The sequence below is a fragment of the Pelmatolapia mariae genome, linkage group LG16_19, assembly GCF_036321145.2.
Source record: "Pelmatolapia mariae isolate MD_Pm_ZW linkage group LG16_19, Pm_UMD_F_2, whole genome shotgun sequence".
NCBI lineage: Eukaryota > Metazoa > Chordata > Actinopteri > Cichliformes > Cichlidae > Pelmatolapia > Pelmatolapia mariae.
In genome coordinates this window covers 25,779,867-25,806,074 of record NC_086241.1, presented here as the reverse complement: position 1 = coordinate 25,806,074, position 26,208 = coordinate 25,779,867, and positions in this window count along the sequence as shown.

Genomic DNA, 26,208 nt, shown 5'->3' with positions numbered 1-26,208 from the left:
GCACTCGTAACCATCTGTCATTGCGTATAATTTGGATGGATTTGTGCTCACTTGCTTGTATCTTACATGTATTTTCCCTTTACTTGTTATGTGTTATATTTGTTGTCATTTCCTTGAGCAGGGCTCACTTGAAAAAGAGATTTTCATCCTCAATGAGACTTCTACCTTGATGAAGAAACACTCAGAAATCATACTGCGTGTTGCGTCAAATTGTATTTGCAGTCATGTGCACGTTGTAGGAGACGAGCCTGCTGTGGTAACAAAAGATGGACCGTAACCTCAAGTCTTAGCTTATCCTTGACCAACTGTTTCTGTTTCTTTAATAATCCAGCATCTATCAGAATGACCCAGCGTCACTGTATGTGGGCATAATAGGACGCTTTGCTCTGATGTAGAAAAGTAATCGACTCCACCTGTTTCTGTGCCGTCATTTGCTTACACCTCCTATATTTTTCTTTTTTTGCTGTGCTATTTTTATTTAGATCGAGCAAATCAAAAATCACGCAGTTCTCACATAAATACATCACAAAAAGAAACATTTCAGTCAGGAGTCACTTAACCACCACCTGTGCAGGTTTCTGCTAATGCTTCATGCCAGAATCCTTTAGTAAAGTTGCTGTTTTTAGTGTCGCAAGCACCCCGTAGTGCAAACGCAAATTTTAAAGGCCTGCTGGATTTCAGCTACACAAAATGCTGTTTCTGAACCCACCCAGCCACTTTGTTCCCCAACATGTGTCTCTAATGTGGGCAGTATACATGATGTTCCACTGTCCCCTCTCCTGCAGCCTCTTATCTCAGAGTGTAATTTGCCTCCGGCCTTTGTTGCACTGTTTCATAGCACTTAACCAGTCAACGTGGGGAGTCCTTGGCTTAGGAAGTCCCTAGCCATAAATTTCATTTTCACAATGAGAGGAGCACAGGGGCTGGTCAGGACCCCCATTTACTTTCTAACCCAGCTTTTATTCATTCCCTGCCTAAATAACATCAGGCCCTCCTGTCCTGTCCTGTCCCACCCCGAAATTCCCGATCCCCTCTGTCACCCTGTCGTTCTCAGATTGAGCCGATACAACGGGGTTACTGCGGAGTTTGCCGACCTGCTCTTTAAGCATCGTGTTCTCTCCCACCCTTTCCAGCCCTCTGTCCTATTCACACCGCAGCTCTCATTACAACTTTACAGGCAGCCATCAAACCTCACCTCATTACCCCAGTCGACAATCCAAAAAAACAACACACCCCCCCCCCAAACGCCCCAAGAAAACAGACTGAGATGATGTAAGGCCAAAGAAAACGTATGGCCTTGATGAAATCTGAAATTATTTAGTGGCGAAGGCCAAAGCAAAAACTCGAACAGATGATTTCACTGAAATCAAAGTTCAGCTGGTCATCATGAAAAAAAAAAGAAATCAATAAACAATTTGCTATGACAGACTTAAATAAACAGATTTTTTTCTGAATTTGCGTGCAGCTAAAATATTACATTAAAATAAGAAAATACATTGTGACCCAGAGGAAAAGTGTTTATGTTGTTTAGAACCTATAACCTGTATGCTGTATAGAGTTGGAGCTGAAAAGAGGAATCCCTCATTTTGGTGTCTTTAGAACAGGCCACTCGTCATCATCCCAGTACATTTTACATTTGACTTCACCTAAACTCATGAAGATATAAACGTTTGAGCTATTATGCGTTTGTTACTGACTCAAACAAATACACATGTATGTTTAGCTCTTTATCCCTTGAAAGCCTACAAAGAGCAACGCTTGAAGCATTTTTCTACACTGAGTGGTTTCTGTCATATTTCAGGCTTATAGAACAAAGTGACTGGATGTGCATCAGAAGTTAGTGAGGGCGGTCTCTGCCTATGCAGCTACCCTTGGGAAAACTATTCTAATGGTCCCCAAAACATGTCTTTATTGAGGTGTCAAAACTCATCAGAACAGGTACGAGGAGGTCGTCAAATGCCATATTTATAGGTGAAAGAGTTAAAAAGTTCATTTTAAGAAGCTGGAGGCTCCCTTATGTCACTATAGGCACTCCGTTTTTTCTCAGATGTTCCCATTATTATTACTAAATAAAAGTGCAGTTTTTGCACGGTGTGAATTTAGCCTCAAATAAAACATTCGCTCTGTGAATTATGTTTCTGATCTCTTTACTCAGACGATCTGAGCCCCTTCCCAGTGAGGGATGGTAGGAAGGTCACATGACTACTGATTGTTGCGTTCTAAACTTTTTTCTTTCTCTCTGCAACCAAATATCAAGTGAAAAGCATAAAAGAAGGAGATACGATTAAATAAATTTTTGCACGTAGCTTTAGCTCTTAAACAGGTCTTTCTCAAGGCAGTCCGCAAACAGTCTGTGTTTTTAAAGGATGGCTCAGCTTTTGTGTGCTTCCTCAGATTTATTCTGATGGACAAGTACTTTGCAATGTTTAGGATAATGTCAAGAAAGAGGTACAGAATTGTGAAATAGAGAAAAACATCCAGTTTTAAGCTGTAGCTCGCTAAATTTGAGAACTGTGACAGGTACTTGGCACTTTGAAATATAATTACCTCCCAGAACTTAAAAAAATGATGCAACATGTTGCAATAGAATAACCAAGTACAGCTTATTTAAGATGACTAAGACGTGCAGCTTAATATTGTGAGTACACTGCCCATGCAGTGCAGTATACTTTACTTCTCAGTCAGCCAGGTGATGCCCTGTGAACACCACTCGTATGTATAAAATGTGTTTTAAGGGTCAGATGTATTATTCATAAAATTATAAGCTATGTGTTTATTTCATAGATATGTGGCAGATTATATGTTGCCACATGCACCCTCAGTATCAAACTGTTGCATGTGCTAAACGTCTCACAGCTCCTCACTACTTAGAATGACTGGATTACTTCTGTGTTGCAGGGTGCTTTTAATAAACAGAGAGAGAGAAAAAAGAAAGATTAAAGCATCATTGTGCTGCTTTTAAAGTATATTTTACTTTATTTTAAAACAGTTGATCTTCATTTTATCCTTTAGAAGAATTGCTTTTATTATTTTCTTAAATAACAAGAAAACAATAGTTATGTAGTTAACATTGCTAGCTTTGCTATGATGAATCTCAGTCATGTAAGCTGAGAATCCCCACTGTTACTAAATTAATGACATAAAAAAAGTGGGAGAAACATTTTTAAACATTTCAAAGGTATTTAGTAAATTTACGTGAAGCCACTTATGTATATGGTTTGGAAATAGGCTCGAACATGTGAACTCTGTGGTGCTTTAACAGTGCGTGTGAGCGTCATTGTGGTAATGAACCCCTGGCCCTCAGTTTGCCCTCTGAACCCTCAGTGGCCTCAGAAGCAGGAATTCCAGTTAACACATCACAGATCAGTTTTCTTTTCTTCTTCGTTTTGTGTTTTTGTCGCTTCTCACCAAACGCTGGCTGGGTGTCGACGTGGCCTGACAGGCACCGGCCCTCTCCCTTCTCTGTTTTCCTGTCCTCTTTCTTTCCTTCCTTTCTCTCGCTCCTCTGTTTGGGCTTCTCTTTCTTGCCTCCTTTTCTCCTTAATTGAGTTGTTTGGCAGGCGGGCTTGTCAGACAGCGCCGTCTATGTGGGGAGTCTGAGGGGCAGGGGGGGCACCCGCCATTGTGCGCCCAGAGACGGGTTAGTTTTTCAGTGTTACTACTGCATGAGTGAACAAGGCCCAGATTTTGGGGGGAATCAAATATCTGAATTATCAAGAATGATCTCCTTGGTTATTTGTTTCCCCCCTGTGATCAGATTATATCAAACTAACAAAGTCATTTTCTGATTTTTAACTTGTTGGAAATTTTTATTCTAATTTTTAAAAAATAAAAACAGCACAAATATCAATTCATAAAATCAATTTACTGTCTATGTAGGTATGATTAAAAAATTATGTGTCGAAATATGTATAAATTCATAAATATTATATATACCACACGTTGCCCAAGTGATAGTGGTTGGTGACATTTTGAAATATTAAAAATATATTTTTGTCAATTTATTTTAGATTATAAATGTACTTTATATCCTTTTTTGGGATTTAGGCTGTTAATAAATGCACTCAGTTTTAAGTGCTCAGCAAACTTATGAATATCTCCTTCATACGAGACGCCAGAGTGGTGTGAAGAAGGCAAACACCGACTGTGTGTGGAGTCATCAATCATGAGGATGGAGGATTCTCCTCTCACTTCTTTACTCTGACGAGTGCGTTGCGCGATCCTGTGACCAGCTTAATGCGAGCCGAGGAGGATGGAAGAAAGGAAAGCCCAGTTCTGCAGAGGACGTGAATATTTAAGATGATTTTATTTAAAGTGTTTACAACCAAAGCTTTATGCATAAACAAATCATTTTAATGTGTTCAAAGAAGACAATTATTTATGAACTCATTACCAGGACTTCAGCTTAGCTTTTTAAACACTGCATGGCTGATCATTTTCATGCTGTAGTGTTTAAGTTCTTTTTCTTCCAAGCACGTGTTTGCTTCACACGGGGGATTTATTTTACTTTTGCATCTTATTTATTTTTATTCATTTAGGCTTTTTCCAACCCCAAAGTCAAATCCAACTCACTCATTTGCCTCTGTGTCCAAAGACCCAAAGTAGTTTCAGAAACTGCCACTTTTACAGATTTTTGTTGGTTTTTCATAATAAACAAGTTTATTATCAGAGCGCTGCATCACTCTGATTAATCTGTTTGTCTGTTAGAAACTTTTAAAAAAATGTATTGAAAAACCTCAAAGCTTTCATACGTAATGGATTGCTTCTCCTCGTGAGTCCACGAACGCACACTTTTGATTGCGTCGGTATCTTTTAATCGTCTTGTTGTGTGTATTGTTTGTATTTTGTGGTGGTAGGAGACACACACTCGTCTCTTCCCTCAGGGTCCATGAACCTGTCCATCTGCTCACACACGCACACACGAAAACAGACAAGGGCAAAGGGGAAAGTCTTTGTTTTCATATGTGTGTGTGCTTAAGTGAATGTGAGTGTGCATGTTATAAATATGAGATTTTTTGAGATGCAGGGGGTGTAGTCAGTTTACATGGTACAAGGTCTGGATCAGAGCCATTAGACTTCAGCTCCCTCCCAAAGGCCACCCCACCTCTCCTTACTTTTAAATTACAACCACACGCATGCACACACTCACCTCCCCCCCCACACTCACACGCACACGCACTTTTAGGGCTGCTCTGACAGCTACAACCCCCACCAAAACACTCACACAGACACTTGTGCCATCGCGCAGCCGTTCTCTTTCTGCTGACCAGCAGAAACCCTGGACACCTCAACCCAAGGACAGCATGCGCACGTGTGTGGATGTGTGTGTGTTTGCAAGGGTTGCTAGGGGCCACAGCTCGCTCACTCCTCTCCTCCAGCCTGCTGGAATGCCAAAACCAGCCGGCAGGGTCAACTCAGGAGTCAAAACACTTCAGAGAAATGAGGAGAGGCCAAGCGAGGAGCTGCATTTTTATCACACAGGTACATGATTTTGACCCACTGAACAATAAACCCAAAGGACTTTAGTCTGGAGCCTGGAAAGAGCTCCGCCATAAGTTAAAAGGTGGACAGAGTGTGTTTGCTGTGTTGCTGTAGAGGTTAGTAAGGTGGGAAGAAACTCAAGTGAATGCAGCTTAACACTTAACAACCGTTACAGAATGCATTTTTTATACTATAAATACAATTTTAGGTATTTTATTTAAATTGAGTGTAACCTAGAGTGGTAATCTGACCTCAGGCTGTTCCACATTGCTTAAGCATTCATTTTAGATCAGTAGAAGACAAAGTTTTATGTTTCACCAAACAAGAAGAAAGCCTGTTTGATTTAACCCCTGCACACTTTGTCAGTCTGAATTAATCCTGTTAAAATAAGAGCAATATAGCATCAGTAACTTCGTTAGAAACCTCACAGTGGTTTGGAGAGGGTGGGGCTTGTTTCTAAGATTGTGAATCCATGAAAAATGATTTTAGTCAAATCAGCACATATAAGTTCCAAATTTTGAAGTACTTGCATGTTTTAACTGCTTAATTCGAGCTTTCTATGGAGCTCTGAAGCAATGCAGTGTGATTGTGTGTCCTTTTGTGTATATCAGTGCGAGTGTGTGTGTGTTTAAGGGTGTGTGTTGGGCAGTGTACCCACCATCCTGAGTCCTCTGCTGGAAAGGGCACAGTCCATTCCTCCTGTGTGCAGGTGTCATGGCTGGACCTCTTCATTTGCATATATTTGCATGCTGTCAAACAGAGCTGCTGCTGACAGCTTCCAATGCCGACTGTCTTCCTGGACCCTGGCCCAATCCTGTCGGCATGGTTACACGGCACTGCAAAAGGCGGTACGGCAGGCTCGCGGCCAGACAGATCGGCCTCGACGAGAGTGAGCTGTCGCTCAGCGGACGACAACTCCAACGACCTCCAAACGTCAGCGAGTGAAGGCGGGATGGATAAGACGCGTGTAAATGTTGGCATGCAGAAACCTACCACCTACCACCACAAAAACAAATTCTGATTGTTTTGCACGCACAGTCGTCACATGCTGAGGTGGAATGATGCCGAATGAATAAATGTACAAACCGCAGGAGCCAAAATTGAACTCTGTTTTGTATGAAAAGCCCAATATCACAGACTTACCCCTTGGGATGCATCATACTACAGCCTAAGAAAGAGCCTTTAAGAAGTAATATGAGTGAGAGTGAAAGGTGATATAGCTTAAGTATCTGACCCTAGTTCTTCATCAAGAAGTATGTTTGAATGCTCTTCTTCCTCAAGAGCAGTTACTATGACATCCCAGTATCCCAGTAACTTGCGGACACTGACTGACAGCACTTTTCTTTCTAATGTCACAAATACGTCAGTGTGATGACACAGTTTCTTCTTCTGTGTTCAATAAAACTTCAACAAAAACACTGAAGGTGAGTCCAATGTCTAACGTACCTCTGTGTCTAAATTAGACTGCCCTTCACCCACCACCCCTCCCTCCATTACCCATAAACACATTTGGCAGTCGTGCCGGGACCTTTCAGAAAAGACTTGTTTAGTCCCAGATTTCTGGACAGTAGGCACCAAGAGACGCAGGGGCCAAAGAGTCAAAACGGGCTCCATCTCTTTAGTCCCTCCCGCTCTCTCATCTCTGCCTCCTCGGCGGGTGTTTGTCATCCCCCGCTGAGCCAAACAGACGTGTGTTTACCAGTTTACTGTAGCTGGCCAGGGAGGCTTGTCGGTGCGCAGGCCAGCGCTTTGTCTCTCACACTGTGAAACACAACAGCAGTTAGACTTCTCCCTGACAGCATGCTAATCGTCTGATTTAACTCTCCCATGTTTAATCATGAGGGGAAAGGAAGGGAGTGAGAGATTATGATAATTGGTTCAAAGTTCTTTTGTGTTGGATCCCATCTGCACACTTTTGGAGTGAGGTGTCACTTTCTGCATGTCTGTTTCATTTCCAGCGAGCAAACATATGTGGCTTGATTTTTTTTAGAGGGGTTTTTTTAAGAGAAAAAAAGCAACACTTTTTTTTCTCTGAACCTTAAATCATATGTTTGTCAGCATGGGATACGTGTATATAATGTAACAAGATTTTTTTTTCCATGCTCCTTAGACTACCAAGGCCTCGATGACTGAGAACCTACACAGACACAACTGCAGGTTGGCACTTGTGGTGCAAGAGCAGGTATTTGTACTGGGAATGAAGAAGGCTGAATCCTCTTTCGCTGCTCCTCACAAAATCTTCTTAGGACAAATTTAGCCAAAGTGTTTTGTTTCATCATAATTTAGATAATCTTAACACAGGGATGCCAAACTTAGCTTATATTGTGGGTCACACACAGCCCACTTAAGTGTACTGGACCAGTGAGACTCTGATACACATTTAATCTCTGAAATATTTCAATATAAGAAGAAGAGCAATCTCAACAGTATGTCTCAGTTTTTATAGACGATAAAGAAAGGACGCTATAGCAAGTGGGAAAAATCTGTCAGCATGCCTCTTTGGGCTTAAATGTAAGACATAAATGTTTAAAATTACAGAAAAGGTTCTGGTAGCTCATCGCTCAGACTGTCAAAACATGAAGTTCATGTTGATTCACAGAAATTGTCCTTTTTTCATGAAATGACCCCATTGAAAAAACATTTATTATACAGATAGTGAAAAACATCAGTCATTTAATTGTTTATCTGTTACTTAAATTAATAGATATTAATTAAGTAATAGATTAATTAGTAGGAACTGTTGTAAGTCTTTTAAAAAATACAGTTAAAAGTACAAAGTTTATGCCCTCCTTCACTTTTCCCAGGTTATTATACTGTTTATGGGTTGTGTATAATTGAAAGTGGATTGAGTGGTCATCAATAGGCAAACATTCCTCACATCCCATCTCACACACACACACACACACACACACACACACACACACACACACACACACACACACACACACACACACACACACACATGCAAAGATTAAAGAGAGAAACAAGCTGCGAGTGAATGATTAAATTCTTCCAAGCGGGTTGAAACAAATGGGACACAGTTGAGGCCGACAGTGCATCAGGATGGGATTCAGAGTGAGTTTTGGTCTCAGAACATGTAAGATTTACAGACACTACAGTTTGACGGGCCGCCACAACAATCCATGCACTCTGTGACACAGACAATGGTGGGACTGTTCAGCCACAGACAGAAGTGTCCCAGCCATCTGTCTGCATACCCCCACAGAACAAACATTGTGCTACATGCATACACACACACACTGATGCCATCCCCAAAACAAGCAGACACCTCACTGTCATACATGTGCTAACTTATGTGCAAAACATGCACATCCCCGCTAAAGTTAATTTTAAGACCTTATTTTATTGAAGTGAAAAAAATGCCATACTTACACCGTCTTGCCAAATCATCAGACACCTATCATACAGTATAATCAGTATGTGTGTGTTACAGTGCAAGTGCATAATAGTGCTAATCACAACCTGTGGACTTGTTAGCATAACTGGCATTTTTAAGTTCCCCGAATTTTGCAACCCACGTTTGAAGTGCTATGGCAGATGGATAGAAAGCAATTTTCATACTTTCATACTTCTAATTTGGATTGCTTACACATTGTGTTATTTTGCACTTTTTGTAAATATCCAAAGCTTAACAACAATAAATTTGATTAATAATTGGTGACTTGATCACATATCATACTGTGTTTTCTTTAACAGAACAAGCATGTTTGTGCACTGGTATATTGTAAAAATACATCAAAACTACTGTCAGAGCGCACCCCTATGCTCTTCATCGGACGCATACACACATACACATGGGTACACATTCACGCACAAAGAGCTTTACTTCTAAAGAGACTATGTAAGGAATACACACAAAAGGGTGTGTGTTTTTGTACATGCGCATGTGTGTACCAGCAGAATAAGGTCGGGTCACCATACAGTCTTAGTGACAGCTGAGTATTGAAAAGGCTGCTTGCAGAAGAGAGGTGCCTCTGTTTGTGTGTGTGTGTGTGTGTGTGTGTGTGTGTGTGTGTGTGTGTGTGTGTGTGTGTGTGTAGGAGAAGAAGAGAGAGACAAGACACAAGAAAGAATAGGAGATAGTCTGTTGCCCTCAGACACATCTTTGCACTCCAAGGCATCACATTGGGTGTGTGCGTTTGTGAGGTTCTGCATATTTTAAGCATTTTTTGAGCAAGCTTTAATTCAATTCAATTTTATTTATACTGCCCCAAATCACAACAACAGTCACCTCAAGGCGCGTTATATTGTAAGGTAGACCCTACAATAATACATCCAAAGAAAAACCCAACAATCACTGTCCCACTTCCCACTGTCGCCAAAGCAAGCACTTTGGCGACAGTGGGAAGGAAAAACTCCTTTTCAACAGGAAGAAACCTCCGGCTCAGGGAGGGGCGGCCATCTGGGGAGAGAGAAGGAAGACAGGATAAAAGCCAAGCTTTAAAGTCAGTGGTTTTGAATTACTCTCAGTGTCACATCACAATCTTTTGAGCTGCTGATTTATCGGTCGACAGTATGACATTTGGGACATTAACAACATAAAGAGAAGTGTTTGAAGTCATCTTATGATTTCTTATTTCAAACACTCAATTTTACAAATGCTTACAGTTAATAAATTATTAACTAAGGTGAAGTTGAAGCATGCTGTACTGCATGGTGGCTAATGTTTTGGCCTTTTTAAGGCAAAAACTAGTAATGAAGTTCAAGACAGACTCAAAAAAGTAACTTTTAATGTACTCCAGTAATCTCAGTAAAAGTTTGTCCAAGCAGAGTCTCCCCTGATTTAAATTTGGCCTCTGTACCATGGAAGTTCTGACCACTGCTCTAGTGGGTCAGTGAAGCTTACTGAATCTCCTCTACTCTATCACTTTGGCAACACTTCAACTTGAATATAATTTTTGGAAGGAAGACAACAATCGAACAGAACCAAACTGAGCTCTATTGATTACTGAGTAGGGCTGGAGACAATAGTGCTGAAGGTCTGCACTCAAGGTCTGAGCAGTCACCTTAGAGTAGAAGGTGCACAAAATCCCCAAATGCTAAAAAATCCCCCAAACTGTATAAAAGTGGATGTTCTTGGTCAATTTCCTTACCTGATGGTCTTTTTTCAGGCTGAAATATTGGCTCTTCTAATAAAAGCTATTTGTTCTTTGTTGGAGATCCAGTTCTCTTTGTCTGGTTTTTGTAACAAAGGTTTGGTCAAGTTTCACACAAAGTTTGTCACTTTTTGTTCCACGTGGTTTCTAATACTGCATTATATTACATTACTTTTTCTTTAAAAATATTTTTCTTATAGTTTAATAGATCTGTATAGTTTAGCAAAACTGATATGAAGAAATGCAGTATTATAATTTACAGAGTTGTTTGTACTGATTTGCTTTAATGTGATGGTATGGGGCCAAACAACTCAATTTTGGTCTTATCTGTCCAAAGTACATTGTTCCAGAAATCCTTTGGTTTATTCAGTTGCAACTTTGCAACCATGTTACCACTTTCTACTGGCAACCCTTTCCAAACAAGTTCATTTTTTTCTTCTAATTGTACTGCCATGAACTTTAACATTTAACTGATGCATGTAGAGTGTAAAAGGTAGTTCTTGGGTTATTTGGAGTTTCTCTGAGCATTGCATGATCTGATGCTGGGATGAACTTGCTGGGTTGTCCACTCCTGGGAAGACTGGCAGTGTATTAACACACCGAAATGTTTCAGACAAGCAAAAATGCTGAAACACTTGCTCATGATCAGTTAATCAAATGCAATTGATTAGCAGAACCTGGCTGCTACATTCCCTCTTAAATCTTGTGGAAGCAGTAAGGATGCACTTGAATTTTCACAGGACTTCAAGGAATCCCATAAAAAATAAATTTCACATCACTGTATGCAACCTTCCCTAGTGGCTAGAAAAGTACATTTTACATTACAATATTGTCAGGGACCAAGCAGTAAAGCATAAAGGACACAGGTGTTTTAATTCAAAAAAGGGGGTTTTATTGACCCAAAAATATGAAAATATATTTAACAAAGCCAAAACTTAAACAGGCAGACCAATAAAAGAGGTCAACTCAATAGACTAAACTCAAGATAATAGTTAACAAAACCTCAAACAAACATAAGGTAAACTGACCTGCTGAAATGACACACGGGGGAACTTAAATACTGGTTTAGCTAAACCAAATGACACACACGGGGGAAAACAAAATGGCTGCCAAATAACCAACTAATACAAAACAATTAAACAAACATGAAACACCCCCCAGGCAATGAAGCATGTGGTTCTGTCCAATTAGGCTGTCAGTGTTATTTCAGCTCTCCCAGCCCTTTGCCAGACAGGAGGAGAAGCCAAACCCCAGGTAACTCAAACAAAGAAAGATGTATTAATATAACAAAACAGAACTTTGACCTTGCAAGGTTAATATGTGTGCACTCCATATAAACATTGGAAGGTGTGATGGAAAAATAAATACATTTAATAAAGAAACAATATTGAACAGTAAGTAGAATATATTAAAGTGGTGACTGTAAATTAAACTAAAGTGAATCAACTGGTGGTGAGGTGTGGAGCTTACCATGTGTGGCATGCCATCACACACCTCCCCTCTTCAGAGCTCTCACTGGAACAGCGAGAGAGATAGTCAGCAGTAAGGTTCTCCTTGCCTGGTACATGCTGGACAGTGAATCGGAATGGCTGTAAGGCCAGGTACCAGCGGGTAATTCGCCCATTTGTGTCCTTCATCTTCTCAAGCCACTGGAGTGCTTTGTGGTCCGTTTCCAAGGTGAAGTCTCTTCCCAGTAGATAGTAGCGGAAGGAGTCCAGGGCCCACTTGATTGCTAAGGTCTCCTTCTCTACTGTGGAATACCGAACTTCCTGTGGAAACAGTTTCCGGCTGATGTATGCCACTGGATGGCGGCCTTCCATGGTTTCCTGAAGGAGGACAGCTCCCAGGCCCCGATCTGGAGCATCAGTCTGTAATATGAACGGTTCATCAAAGTTGGGACTGTACAAAACCGGTTGCTTACTTAGTGACTGTTGGATGTCATGAAATGCTGCCACTGCCTCCTCTGTCCACTGGATGTAATTGGGGGAGCGTGATCCCGTCAGGTCTGTGAGCAGAGCTGCCCTGTTGGAGAACTGAGGGATGAAACGACGGTAGAATCCTGCCATGCCCAAAAAGGATCTCAGCTGCTTCCTTGTTTGGGGCAGGGGGGATGATTCCATGGCCTCGATTTTGCTGACCTGTGGCCTGATAACCCCCTTGCTGATGACATGGCCCAGGTATTCTGTCTCAGCAGCAGCGAAAACACACTTTGACGGATTCACCGTCAACCCAGCTGAGTGCAGGTGGTCCAGAACAGTCTGCAGGTGTTCCACATGCTCCTCCCAGGTGTTGCTGTGGATAACAATATCATCCAAGTAAGCAGCAGCAAAGTCAGAGCAGTCATGTAATACATGATCCATTAGCCGTTGGAAAGTGGCTGGAGCTCCATGTAATCCAAATGGCAAGACTGTAAATTGGAAAAGCCCCCATGGTGTTCTGAATGCTGTGAACTCTCTGGACCGTTGAGTGAGTGGGACCTGCCAGTAACCCTTACACAAATCTATTGTGGTCAGGTACCTTGCTTTTCCCAGATGTTCAAGTAGATCATCAATTCTTGGTGTCGGGTAGGAGTCAAACATGGATATGGAGTTCAGGTACCTGAAATCAATGCAGAACCTCATACTCTCATCCTTTTTGGGTACCAAGACCACAGGGTTACACCATTCACTCTTAGATCTTTCAATGATCCCTAGGGATAGCATCAAATCGATTTCCTTCTTCAATGAAGGTAGCAGACGTTCTGGGATCCTGTAACTTAATCGTCTCACAGAGGCACCTTCTCGTACCACAATATCATGTTCGACAATGTCAGTTCTCCCTGGATTCTCTTGAAAGACTGCTGATTTACATATTTCTCTCACCTGCTGCTGCTTATCCTCTGGGAGATGGCAAAGATCATAATCTAGAGCGCCAGCAGGTGGTAGATATTGCTCATCTGCTTCATCTTCTTCAGGCACTCGCCGTATGAGCATTACATCCGCCTTATGTTCAATACGCTCCACCCACTCCTTCAGAAGGTTTATATGCAAGACCTTGCTGGAGCGCAACTGCCCTGGGGTAGACACCTCATATGTGGTGGGTCCCAGCTTCCTCGTGACTTCAAATGGCCCCTGCCACTTTGCCAACAATTTGTTGTTGTCACTGGAGAGGAGCACGAGCACCTTTTGTCCTGGCTCAAACGAACGCTGACGAGCAGATTTATCATACCAGGACTTCTGCTGCTGCTGGGCCTCCACCATATGTGATTGAGCAAGTTCACTCATTTTCTCCAACCGTTCTCTCATCTGAATGACATACGACAAAATGTTATTGGGTCCCTCCTCCGCCTTGTCTCCCTCCCAGATCTCCTTTAAGAGAGTTAGAGGGCCACGAACCTCATAACCATACAATAGCTCAAAAGGGGAAAAACCTGTGGAGGCTTGGGGAACTTCTCTATAAGCAAAGAGTAGATATGGCAGCCATTGATCCCAATCGTTACCACTGTCGTTGACAAACTTTCTGAGCATCTGTTTCAATGTCTGGTTAAAGCGTTCTGTCAGCCCATCAGTTTGAGGGTGGTATGGTGAAGTTCTCAGGCTCCGGATACCCAACAACTGATAAACTTGTTTTAACAAAGTAGACATGAAGTTACTGCCTTGATCAGTTAGTATTTCTCGTGGAAACCCAACTCTTGCAAAGAACTGCACTAAACAAAATGCAATGTGCTTGGCCTTTATAGATTTTAAAGGGAACACCTCAGGATATTTTGTGGCATAATCTGTTACAACAAGCATGTAACGATTTCCTGCTTTGCTCCTCTCAACAGGCCCTACAATATCCATTCCAAGACGCTCAAAAGGAGTGCCGATGACAGGGAGAGGTTGGAGTGGAGCTCTATGGGGGATTTTAGCAGATGTTATCTGACACTGTGGGCAACTTTTACAAAACTGAGCCACATCTTTGCTAAGACCGGGCCAGTAGAAATGCTGTTTGATGCGAGCTGTGGTCTTGTGCTTACCAAGGTGGCCAGCCCACGGAATAGAATGTCCCAAGGTGAGAATGGCGTTTCTCACCTTCTGGGGAACCACCAGCTGCAGCACAGACCCCTGCTGACGATAGAGAATGTCATTTTGCAAGATGTACTCACTGTTGAAAACCTGCTCCACTCCAGGTTCCTTTTCTTTGGCCTTCTGGAAAAGAGATATTAAAGATTGATCAGATTTTTGGAGTTCAGCAATTTCAGTTGGAATATTAAACCCTAAGGGTGACGATGTTGGCTCAGCGTCTGTTAGTGTCTCTACAGGTGAAAATTTGAATTTCTCCTGCCTTCTTTGTCTGCGGGTCTTCCGTGGCTTCACCACAGTTGATTCAAACTCCTCATTAAAAAAAAGGCAGGGCACTCAGGGTCTCAGAGTGGGTACTGACTTGCTTAGCCTGAGCTCTGGTAACGGCTACATTGCACTCCTCAGTCTGCTCAGACTCCAACAAATCAAAAAGCACAGGAAGGTCACGCCCTAACACAGCAGAGTAGGGCAAACTGTTCACAACACCCACATTCAGCAGATACATCTGGTCCTGAACTTTAATGTAGATGTCAGCTGTCGGATATCTTTTCTCATCTCCATGGACACAACAGATTGAAATTGTATCACTGGTGCGAACAATATTAGGTGGAGCAAAATCTGAGTGACTAAGAGACCGAGAACTGCCAGAGTCAAGAAGGGCATTGAGTAGCACCCCATTCACTTCGATCTGACTCATTTTGATGGATTTGTCACTCTCCTGTTCAGGATCAACATTAGAACGGGGGGTAAAGCACATTTGTACCATTTTAGCAGAATTTCTTGGGCACATAGGTTTCGTATGGCCCTCTAATCCACAAAGATAACAAATGAGCTTCTTACCGGAGGCCTTTGGCGGTCTAGTGGTAGATTGAGGGGTCTTACTGGTACTTGTATTTGCTGACTCCAGATGGTGTTGCTGAGGTATCTTCCGGGTGTCCCTCGATGCCTTCCATGCATTATGGCTCCATGCTTGCCCCTTCTTTCTGGCAGCAACAAAAACATCAGCTAACCGAGCCGCTTCCATTGCTGAACCAGGGTTGTGTTCTCTGATCCAAACCTGAAGCTCAGGAGATAACATTCTGAGAAACTGCTCCAAGATTATGGTTTCACCAATGTCATGAATAGTTTTACCCTTTGGCTGGATCCATTTCCCATAAAGCTCCTTCAGTCTCGCATATAGCTCACGAGGGCTTTCATCTGGTTGAACGTCCAGGCATCTAAATCTTTGCCTATACGTTTCAGGGTTAATGTCATATTTTGACAGAATGGCTGATTTCACTTTATCATAGTCTAATGAATCATCAATGTCCATGTGAACATAGGCACCTCTAGCTTTACCAGTAAGCAAGGGTATCAAACGAAAAACCCAATCTGATTTCTGCCATCGATAAGCTGTAGCCATACGTTCAAATGTGATTAGGAAATGTTCAATATCATCAGCTTCAGTTAATCTTTCCAATCTGCCCTCTATTTGTAGGGGAAACTGAAATGCTGGTGAAATGGCTGGATTGGAATTAGTCATAACGGGTTCAGCCTGGGCCTGCTGAGCAGAGGAAGAAGGATGAATATCAGACTCTAATGAGTCAGAGCGAACTTCTGCGGAATCTGATGGTGATGTTCTGACTGCAGAAGTCTAAACTGATGTTGAAGGGCTTTAAATCGCTGTTCTTGTCGTGCATTTAACTCACTCTGTTTTGCATCCCGGGCGTCCTGTTGTCCCATGTGAGCATGTAGCATATTGACTAGATCAGACAAAGTAGGCTCCTTTTCCACTCTCTCCACAACTTCAGTGACTCCTGAGGCTCCATTTTCCTCCTCTTCGCAGGGTTGCTGAGCAGATCCCTTTTTCTTTTCATTCTTGCCACCACGATGCATTCTTCTTCCTCATGGGGAAAAACAGAAGAAAGAAAAAAAAGAAAAAAAACCCTGTGTCCAATACTGGATGATCCCACTGCTGCCACCAATTGTCAGGGACCAAGCAGTAAAGCATAAAGGACACAGGTGTTTTAATTCAAAAAAGGGGGTTTTATTGACCCAAAAATATGAAAATATATTTAACAAAGCCAAAACTTAAACAGGCAGACCAATAAAAGAGGTCAACTCAATAGACTAAACTCAAGATAATAGTTAACAAAACCTCAAACAAACATAAGGTAAACTGACCTGCTGAAATGACACACGGGGGAACTTAAATACTGGTTTAGCTAAACCAAATGACACACACGGGGGAAAACAAAATGGCTGCCAAATAACCAACTAATACAAAACAATTAAACAAACATGAAACACCCCCCAGGCAATGAAGCATGTGGTTCTGTCCAATTAGGCTGTCAGTGTTATTTCAGCTCTCCCAGCCCTTTGCCAGACAGGAGGAGAAGCCAAACCCCAGGTAACTCAAACAAAGAAAGATGTATTAATATAACAAAACAGAACTTTGACCTTGCAAGGTTAATATGTGTGCACTCCATATAAACATTGGAAGGTGTGATGGAAAAATAAATACATTTAATAAAGAAACAATATTGAACAGTAAGTAGAATATATTAAAGTGGTGACTGTAAATTAAACTAAAGTGAATCAACTGGTGGTGAGGTGTGGAGCTTACCATGTGTGGCATGCCATCACAAATATCAATCCAGTGTAAAGTTTATAGGCACTCATGCAGGTCAGTGAGTGTACACCATCACAAAGTCAAGCATTCAGTTTTCCTTTTGTTGAACAAAAAACTTTATTTTAAACTCATGACCCAGGCTGTCATACATACATGAGAAACAAGCAAGAGTTCACAAATTATTTTATGTGTCCCACAGACATCTAATGAACTCATATTTACAGCTAAGTTCCTTTCCTTTAGAATACACAGGAACTGTCTTTATGCAAGTTTTTAGACAAATGAACACAGGCTACTTTTGTATGTGTGCCTGTGCATTTTTATCCTCACTCATTATATCATATAAATACAAACACAACTCTGGGAGACCAAACACACATCTGCATCCAAACGCACAGAGAAGACACTCACGTGAGAGTCTGAATGACACTGCTTCTTTATTTCTTTCTATTTGTTTCAGCTTTTCTTTATTTCTTTATTCCTCTCCTCCTTTCTTAGAGCACCAGCAACAGGCTGGCCACTATAACCCATGTACCATTAGCATAACATATACAGAGTCGTCCCTGTTTGCAGTATGTGAGACAGTTGGCGGTAACAGTGTAATTCACAGTGAGTGCTGTCACAGCGAGAGAAGCAGAGACACATTCACTGTCTAACAGATGGCTCATACATGCTGCTGAGTCTGAAGACCTTCTATTCTCACACTCAGATGTTTTAAGGAGCAGCAACTGTTTCAATGCCTGTTTGTTTTACATGGGAATGACAGAAAACACATTTTCAACTGGAAAGTAGTACCAGGTTATATATAAGTCATCCTGTTTTGTGAAAACATAAACAACTGAACTTCAACAATATTCTAAGAGACTAAAATATTTATATTTGAACATGGAATTTCTTATTTCTGGCCAAAATGATAAAAATAAAAAATTTAGCTTGCTATGTAATCTTGTGTCACAGTGGCATTGAATCGGGGCAAGCAAGACAAGCAGTGCTTGCCCAGTAAAATCTATCAAAATATATTGTTTAAAGCTAAAGGCAAAGTATTTGCATAGTTCTGCATCACAAGTTTTCCTCATTGCCTGTTTGCACCACCCTTTAAATTAGTGTCAACTTGCAGGTGGAGCTGCAAGTCTTTGCAGAGACTAGAGTCTTTGGATGCAGGCCTGACTATGCTTGTCCCCAATTACACTGGGTGTGTCATGAGCATGTACATGTCCCCTTAGCAATGGCTTGAGCTGGGCAAGGTGAAAGGCTAGTGTTTTTTTTTTGTTTGTTTGTTTTGTTTTCTCGTGATTGGTTGTGCACCACATTACAGTATAAATAGATCAATGGTCTTTAACAGGAGAGTGCTGGGAGACTAGGATGCTAGACAGCCAAGGTGGTGAGCAAGAGAACCTAACATGTGTGATGATGTGTTGTGTATCATCTCTGTTTGCCTTTTTTTTTTAAATTTGTTGCATGTCACTTTTATCTATGCATTTTCACTGTCTATCACAAAGGATCCGACAGTCTGTTCTTCTGGTACATGTCAGTGTTGTTACCTGTAATTAAAACATTAACTCTATTTCTATTTCTATAAATATTGTTTATTTACTGTGTTTTGTCTTTAAAGAAAACTTAATGTTGAGTTCACAAGATTTAACCTGGCACTATAATGGAACCAGAAATTAATGACATTTTCATTAATAATGAATTTATAAGCTGCTCTGTGGCATTGTACTATTTTCTTATTCAGATTTTCATCATCCACCACTCACCACCCCCCACCTACCATTCAGGAAAGGTACTCAGCTGCTCATCACTGCTTCTGCTCCTTCTACGCCTTAAAGAGTAATACAGCTGACTAGAGTTCAGGGAGTGCTGTGAAGAATGGCACTGAGCTCTGTGTGAGCTCTCACAAGTGATGCTGGTCAAGGAGAAAAGCTACAGATCTAATCAGTATACTGCATTAGGAGGCTGGATGGGTTGTGGTGGAATAACTTGCAAATTTGCCAGCCAGGAGACTGCAGCTCATGTTTGTTTAGTAGCTTTGTGTTTTGCACTTTGTTTGCTAATCTTTTTTATTTTCAATTTACTTTTGGTATTGCTTGCTGTGCACGTTTTAAGATTAAACTTTAATAAATGAACATGGTTGTAGTTCTGGAACTTTACAACACTGGCAAATTACACTTACCCAGTGCATTTAAATGTAACGCCAAGTTCTCATTCAAATAGGGTCCACATGTGATGAGTTAGGACTCAAAAACACATCTGATTATGGCTGTAACCCAGTGCATCATGGCACCACCTACAGAGGACATCTTCTGCATATCTTTGAGATGCCAGCTGACGAAACTGCAGGGAATGAGAAAAGATAGGTTTTACATAATGTCAAAGAAACAGTCATTTTGGAGGCAACTGGTAATTCACTCAATAACTTTGTTTTGTCACCTGCAATAAACATGAGTTTCAGCTCCTGGGTTAACCATAGTGTTTTGAGCTCTTTGAAAATATATCTTCAACTTGACAGCAACTTCAAAATTGTTCACAGAAATGCATCAGGCAATTTCAAAAAACTGCAAAGCATTTTCACAAGCATTCCTCAATGTAGCCGGATGGGTTGAGCTAAACTTAGTATAACCTTTTTTTATAAATTGGATCTCAAATTGGATTGCATTTTTAAGTCCTCAGATATGGACGCTTGGTTGGAAGTCTTTGGCATCATATATGAAAGTAGTGGATTCCCATTATCCAACATGTTGTGCTGCAAACATACACTAACTCCAAATCTGAAAACAACAAATGAAGATCTAAGCACAAAAACAAAGCTTCCACAAGGGCAACAAACTGTTCTTTAGGTTGACAGTGATTTGCATCACTGCCACGCCTCCCTTTTATATTTGTGGACTCTTGTTTCAAACAGGACAGTTTGAAAGCTTGTAGTGCCAACAGTGCAGATACCAAAGGATGCCTTGGGTGCATCCCACAGATCCCAGCAGCTTTAAAAACATGACAGTATTTCATGCCAAGTAAAAATCCCACTTAAATCTTTTGATTTTTTTTTATTCAGCAAACAGCAATAAACACAAAAAGTAATGCTGGTGGGATTTTAATTGTAATCTCATTGAAGAGGTCTGTACATGTTGTTAACATTACAATGGGGTCTAAAGGATATTTGCAAGTTATAACTGTCAGATCAGCACTTCTTGTGTAAGAGCCAGTATACATCTATAGTGACCCATGTCTGGATATTGTTTCCCAATTAGCCAGAATGGCAGTCATTTTCTACAGAGACTGCTACCAACATCTGAAACAACAGCCAGTGTATTTAGCAATTAGCCACAGCGTGGCCCGATGGGAGTGGGAGTGTCCTGGCAGAGAGAGAAAACATCAGGGACGAACCTGGAGACAGTGCAGGGTAGAGACAACTAATTTCCCTCAGGAGGACTCAGATGAGCACACAAGCACAAAAGGAGGAATACAAAATGTATACACACATACGGAAATATGCACATGCATTCAGCCACACACACTTGCACACACTGTCTTTGATAAAATCCCAGAGGAGTTCATAGCTGTAGCCAGTAGCTGCAAACTGAGTGTTGACCAGTGTGTTGTGTTCTCTCTGTGTCGTATATCTCTCGTCTAATGAGGAGGTGCCAGTTTCACCAGTTAATTTACCAGAAGACAGTCGCACACTGACTCACACTGACATTTATAGGCAATTAGGACCTGCCTGAGAAAAGTGTTTGTCTGTGTGCATCTGTGTATGTTTGTGTGTATGTGATAAGTGCAGCAGTCAGGTCAACATTTTCATCAGCTCAAAACTGACAGTACAGCCCCGCAGCTAATTTTGTTTGGATACAGATAATGGGAAGACATTATTTTAATTGTATTATGACTTGTAGACATTTTGTTCTGTGTATTTTACAAGGCTTCCACTTTTCGTGCACGTATGCAAGCAAGGTAGGATATTTATACATACAGTTACAGTGGTGTGAAAAAGTGCCTACCCCCTTCCTGATTTCCTATTTTTTTTATATGTTTGTCACACTTAAATGTTTGAGATCATCAAAAAAAAAAAAAAAAAAATTAGATAAAGATAACACAACTAAACACAAAATGCCGTTTCTAAATGGTGTTTATTACTAAGGGAAAAAAACATATGGCCCAAACCTAATGGCCCTGTGTGAAAAAGTGATTGCCCATGGCACCCTTAGCAGCAACACCTGCAATCAAGTGTTTGCAATTACTAGCAATGAGTGTTTTACAGCACTTTGGAGGTATTTTGGCTCACTCATCTTTGCAGAGTTGCTGAGGTCACGAACAGATGGCTGAACATTGTCCTTCATTGATGTTTTGGTAGACAGCAGAACTCGTGGTTCCATTTACCACAGCAAGTCTTCCAGGTCCTGAGGCACAAAGCAGCCCCTGACCATCACACTACCACCTCCATATTTTATTGTTGGTGTGATGTTCCTTTTCTGAAATGCTGTGTTACTTGATGCCAGATGTAATGGTACACACACTTTCCAAAAAGTTCATCTTTTGTCTCATCAGGCCACACAATATTTTCCCAAAAGTCTTGGGGATCATCAAGATCAGGGGGCAAACGCTTTTTCACACCGCTGTAAACCACAGGGAACTGTGCAAAACTCTAGAGTCAACCTTCATTTCTTTATATTTTGCCAGGAAAATGTTAAATAACTCCAGCAATTTATTGAAACATCTGTAAACATTGGTGGGAATGCAGCATATAAGGCAAAAACAGAGTTTGTGCATTTCTAACAAGGATTTCACTAGCTGGGCCCGCATCCTCATTTTAGGTTTGGCAATGTTTTTTAGTAGATAAAGGCGAATGACTTAATCAAGAATTGAGCTGCGGTTTGGGGGATGCCTCAATGGGGACTGCCGGCAGGTCCCGGGCTTGGCAGATCCCCCTGTACTAATGAGAACTGAAGAAGTGAAAGAATTGGAAAAAGGGCAGGGAGGATGGGGCATGATTAGAGAACGAACAGCTTTTAGAACTGGCAGAGCCATATATAGATAAGACCCTGATGGGGTGTGTTTGGAGGCGTGGTCCTGCTCCTGAAATTCAGCTGATTTATCTCCAATAAATTCAATATTTGGTATGACCACCTTAAAACTGGTCTTGGGGTCTTGAGTGATCCATCGGCTAGAGCTGATTGGTTGAACAAATTAATGTGTTCTGTTGTGGAGAGGTTTACAGAATTATTAGCATATATTTGTTAAAGTACTTCATGTTTCTTCCTTAGTTTGATTACTTTGGCATCTTATAATATTTCAAAACATGCATCAAGTATGAGCAATAGTAGAAAATGTACTTTAATTGATTCAGGATTGTTGGAGCATTGAAAAGTGTGTAGACAAATAATAAACACCTGGAGTTGAATTCACTTAAATACATCTTGAAATTGCAATAAAACTAAAATAACAAAGAAAAACCTACAGAGAATTTGATGTTCTTCACAGTTTGGCTTTTAGGATCCAAATTTATCTCAGTAGAGCATCTAATCTTAGCATGCAGGTGTTACTTTCACAAATGAACTACAATAACCAAAAAACAAAGTATGATCAGATTTATCAGTTTCAGTCCTCAGATGAGCCCATAGACTCTCTTACAGCTGGTCAAAGGTCACAAAACAGAGATGAGCGATGCAGCAACGATCACCCGGAGGATCATATGTGATGTAATGCTGCTTGCATCACACTGTATCTCCCCCAGCTGATGACAGTCAGTTCTGTTTCCCCTGCCAGCACATCCCAGCTGCTATGAGGCAATGTAGTCTGCCAGGCACAATACGGCGTGTCAGCCTGCAACAATGGAAGACTTGTGCTCCCTGGATGGCATCATTGCCACAGCTCTGTTTTTTTTTTTTTCTTTTAGAAGGGGAAGGCTTTGTGGATTGTCGTTGTTTTTGTTATTGTTGTTTTGCTATATGTCTAGGTTATCTAGTTATTAACCCTTGCATTGTTGGCTGATAAACAATAGATGCAGTGCATGGTGAATGACGATGCACAGCTCTTACACAGACTGGATGTGGGTCATGGGAAGTAGAAAGGGTATTTTAGGATTACAGGCGATCTGAAATTTTTAGGGATGCCAAACCAGGCCGTTGATGGGAGAAAGTGGACCAACCTCAAGCCCACTTAAAATATTAATCAGAGTCCTAGGGCTGCAGTAAAGCAAGACAGTTTTGAACCACTGAGCCAAGCTCAAAACCTGTATTTCCCCCAAAGGCCATTTGAGGCTCCAAGTCAAGTAAGTCCTTAAAGAGTTCTAAGGTTGTTTACAATCTCTGTGGATTTTCTTTAATACCTTACATGTTTAATATTGTGGACAAAACTTATGGACAAAATTACTAATTTGCATAGATAATTTAATTTGCATGCATGTTTGTCTATGAATGTAAATTTACACTCCCATTTCCAAATTCAGACTCCGAAAACGTGCCAAAAAAGTCAGAATGCTAAAATCAGGGCTTTAAAACAGGAGCTCAGGAACCAATGGACAGTGTTGGTGAGTAACGGAGTACATATACCGGCGTTACGTATTTAAAATACGAAATATGAGTAAATGTACTCTGTTACAATTACCGCTTATAGGTGATAATTAGAATACAGTTACTTTGTTGTTTTCATTGCCGGAAACCCAAACAAAACACGTAATAAGAGGCTGTAATGTAAGCGTCCTGTTAATGTTGGTGGCGTGAGTTACAGAATGGACCCGGTGCCAGCACAACAGAGCCAGCAGTGCACAAGCAGGAATGCATTTCTTACTTGGAAATTCCGACACTGCTTCATATTTAACCTCCTAGGACCTGGCGTCCACATATGTGGACGTCACATTTTGGGTTGTCTAGACCAAAATACAAAATGTTGCTCTACAAGGGCCTGATATCCACTTACGAGGACATTATACTGCCACTGTTCTATCGAAATTTTAAACAAATATCCTCATATGTGGCTCTCATTTATCTCAGAAACAAAAATTGGGTTAAAAAAAAAAGTGGTAATTCTTTGTTTTTACATTCATCAGGTCTCAATATGATATTTCTCAATATCAAAGAGAAATTAAAAATGCATGCCATGGAAGAGTTCGGGTCTTAGGAGGTTAAAGAAGAAAGGAATGGGCGAAGTCTGACCGATCAAGGCAAACTCTGTTTGCCAACAACCAAGCTGCTTTCAGTGTCAAAAGACTCCAACCTAAAGAAACATCTGGAAGTAAGGTCTTTTTTAAACTAATGTTAGTCTACTGCAACAAACTTGTTTTAGTTGTGGTAGCCACCTGGGTTATGTGCCACTTCAGTATCTTCGGTGTACTAGTAGTGTCCGATACTGTATATTTTGGTATCGATCCGATACCAAGTACCGATACTTTTCCATAAATAAGGTGGATGCGTCATTGAATTGCTAAATCTCAATTAATTCTCATGACCTTAAGTTTTTTTTTGTGATGTTTCTTTTTTTATTGTTAAATAGTTAAAACCCAGGACATAATTAGGACAAAGTTTATAATTAAATAGAAAATGCTTTATTACCATTAATTTTTTTGTAGAAAAATCTTAAATAAAAAGAGTATATTAATATTAGTAAACAAATTAAAACAAAGAAATAATGTTGAGAAACAATAATACAAAAATTACAATTAAAATTCTCAAGAACAAAAATAACAACTGGTGAAAATATAAATAATATTTAAACAACTTAACAACCCCCAAAGCGTCTAAGTCACGTCACGTGACGGCGCAACATCTAAACACAAGAGGGGGGATGGGGAGCAAAGGGGGCCTGCTCTGCGCTGACACAACAGCGGCAAGTCCGGCAACCTGGCTGTTTTGTCTTTGCCGAAACCACAGCATTGCAAACAAGAGCGGAACTTAAAGTAAAGAGTTGATCTCACCAGGCTAGTATCGATCCGATACCGATGCCGACTTGGTATCGATACAATCGATATTTGGATCGATCCGCCCACCACTACGATGTACTATTGCTGTGTGATTTATTACTATTACCGAAGGTTAGCTAGCTAGACAACCTGCTAGCTGAATATAATCGTGCAGTTCTGAAAGCAGACAGAAAGAAAACATATTACTGATACAGAAATAGTTTTCTATACAAGATGACTGCAAAACGTGCAGCCTTACCTAATATCCACCCTACTGTTATCATTTTATATTAAGATTTAAAAATCTAGTTGGTATTGCTTTCAGAACTGCACATGATTATTTGCAGCTAGAAGACTGCTAATGCTATCCATCAAGTCTAACAGTTTGCGGTCTAACCTCAGCTAACACCAGCTAACAATGTTAGCTCGGTGGCAAGTAGCCTTCAGTAATAAGAATAAATCAGACAGCAATAGTACATTCATGTAGTTGTAAAAAGAGTAACTTAACGGAATACGTTACAAACTACATTTTGGGGCATGTATTCTGTAATCTGTAGTGGAATACATTTTAAAAGTAATCTTCCTAACACTGTCGATGGGTGATATTACTGTGGCAGGTATTTTAGCTACTTTCATAAACCCCATCGTACAGGCCAATATGTTGAAAAGATCAGGACGGAAAGAACTCTTACAGTACATCAGCTGTTATACTATTAGCTGGATGTAGGTATGGATATTGATTTGTTGAGATTAGATATAGATAGGTTTGCTGAGCGTTTGTTAAACTTGTCTGATATGAATTTCATTATCTGTGTGGTGATGGTGATAGTTGGGATTCCAGTGTATACTGTATAAGTCTGTATGCATACGAGTTATGAAACAAGTGAGGTTAGTGAGTGAGGCTGTTTAGCATGTGAAGTTGTATGTTCTGGCTTGATAAATACGACGTTTCAACATGCATGCATTGAGAACTTCTACGAGGGCTCAGATCTCAGTTTCGCAGACTCTGTGAGCAAGTGTGGAGCACTGTGTCCTTTCTTAGTCTTTCTGCCTCACATGTTTGTTGTC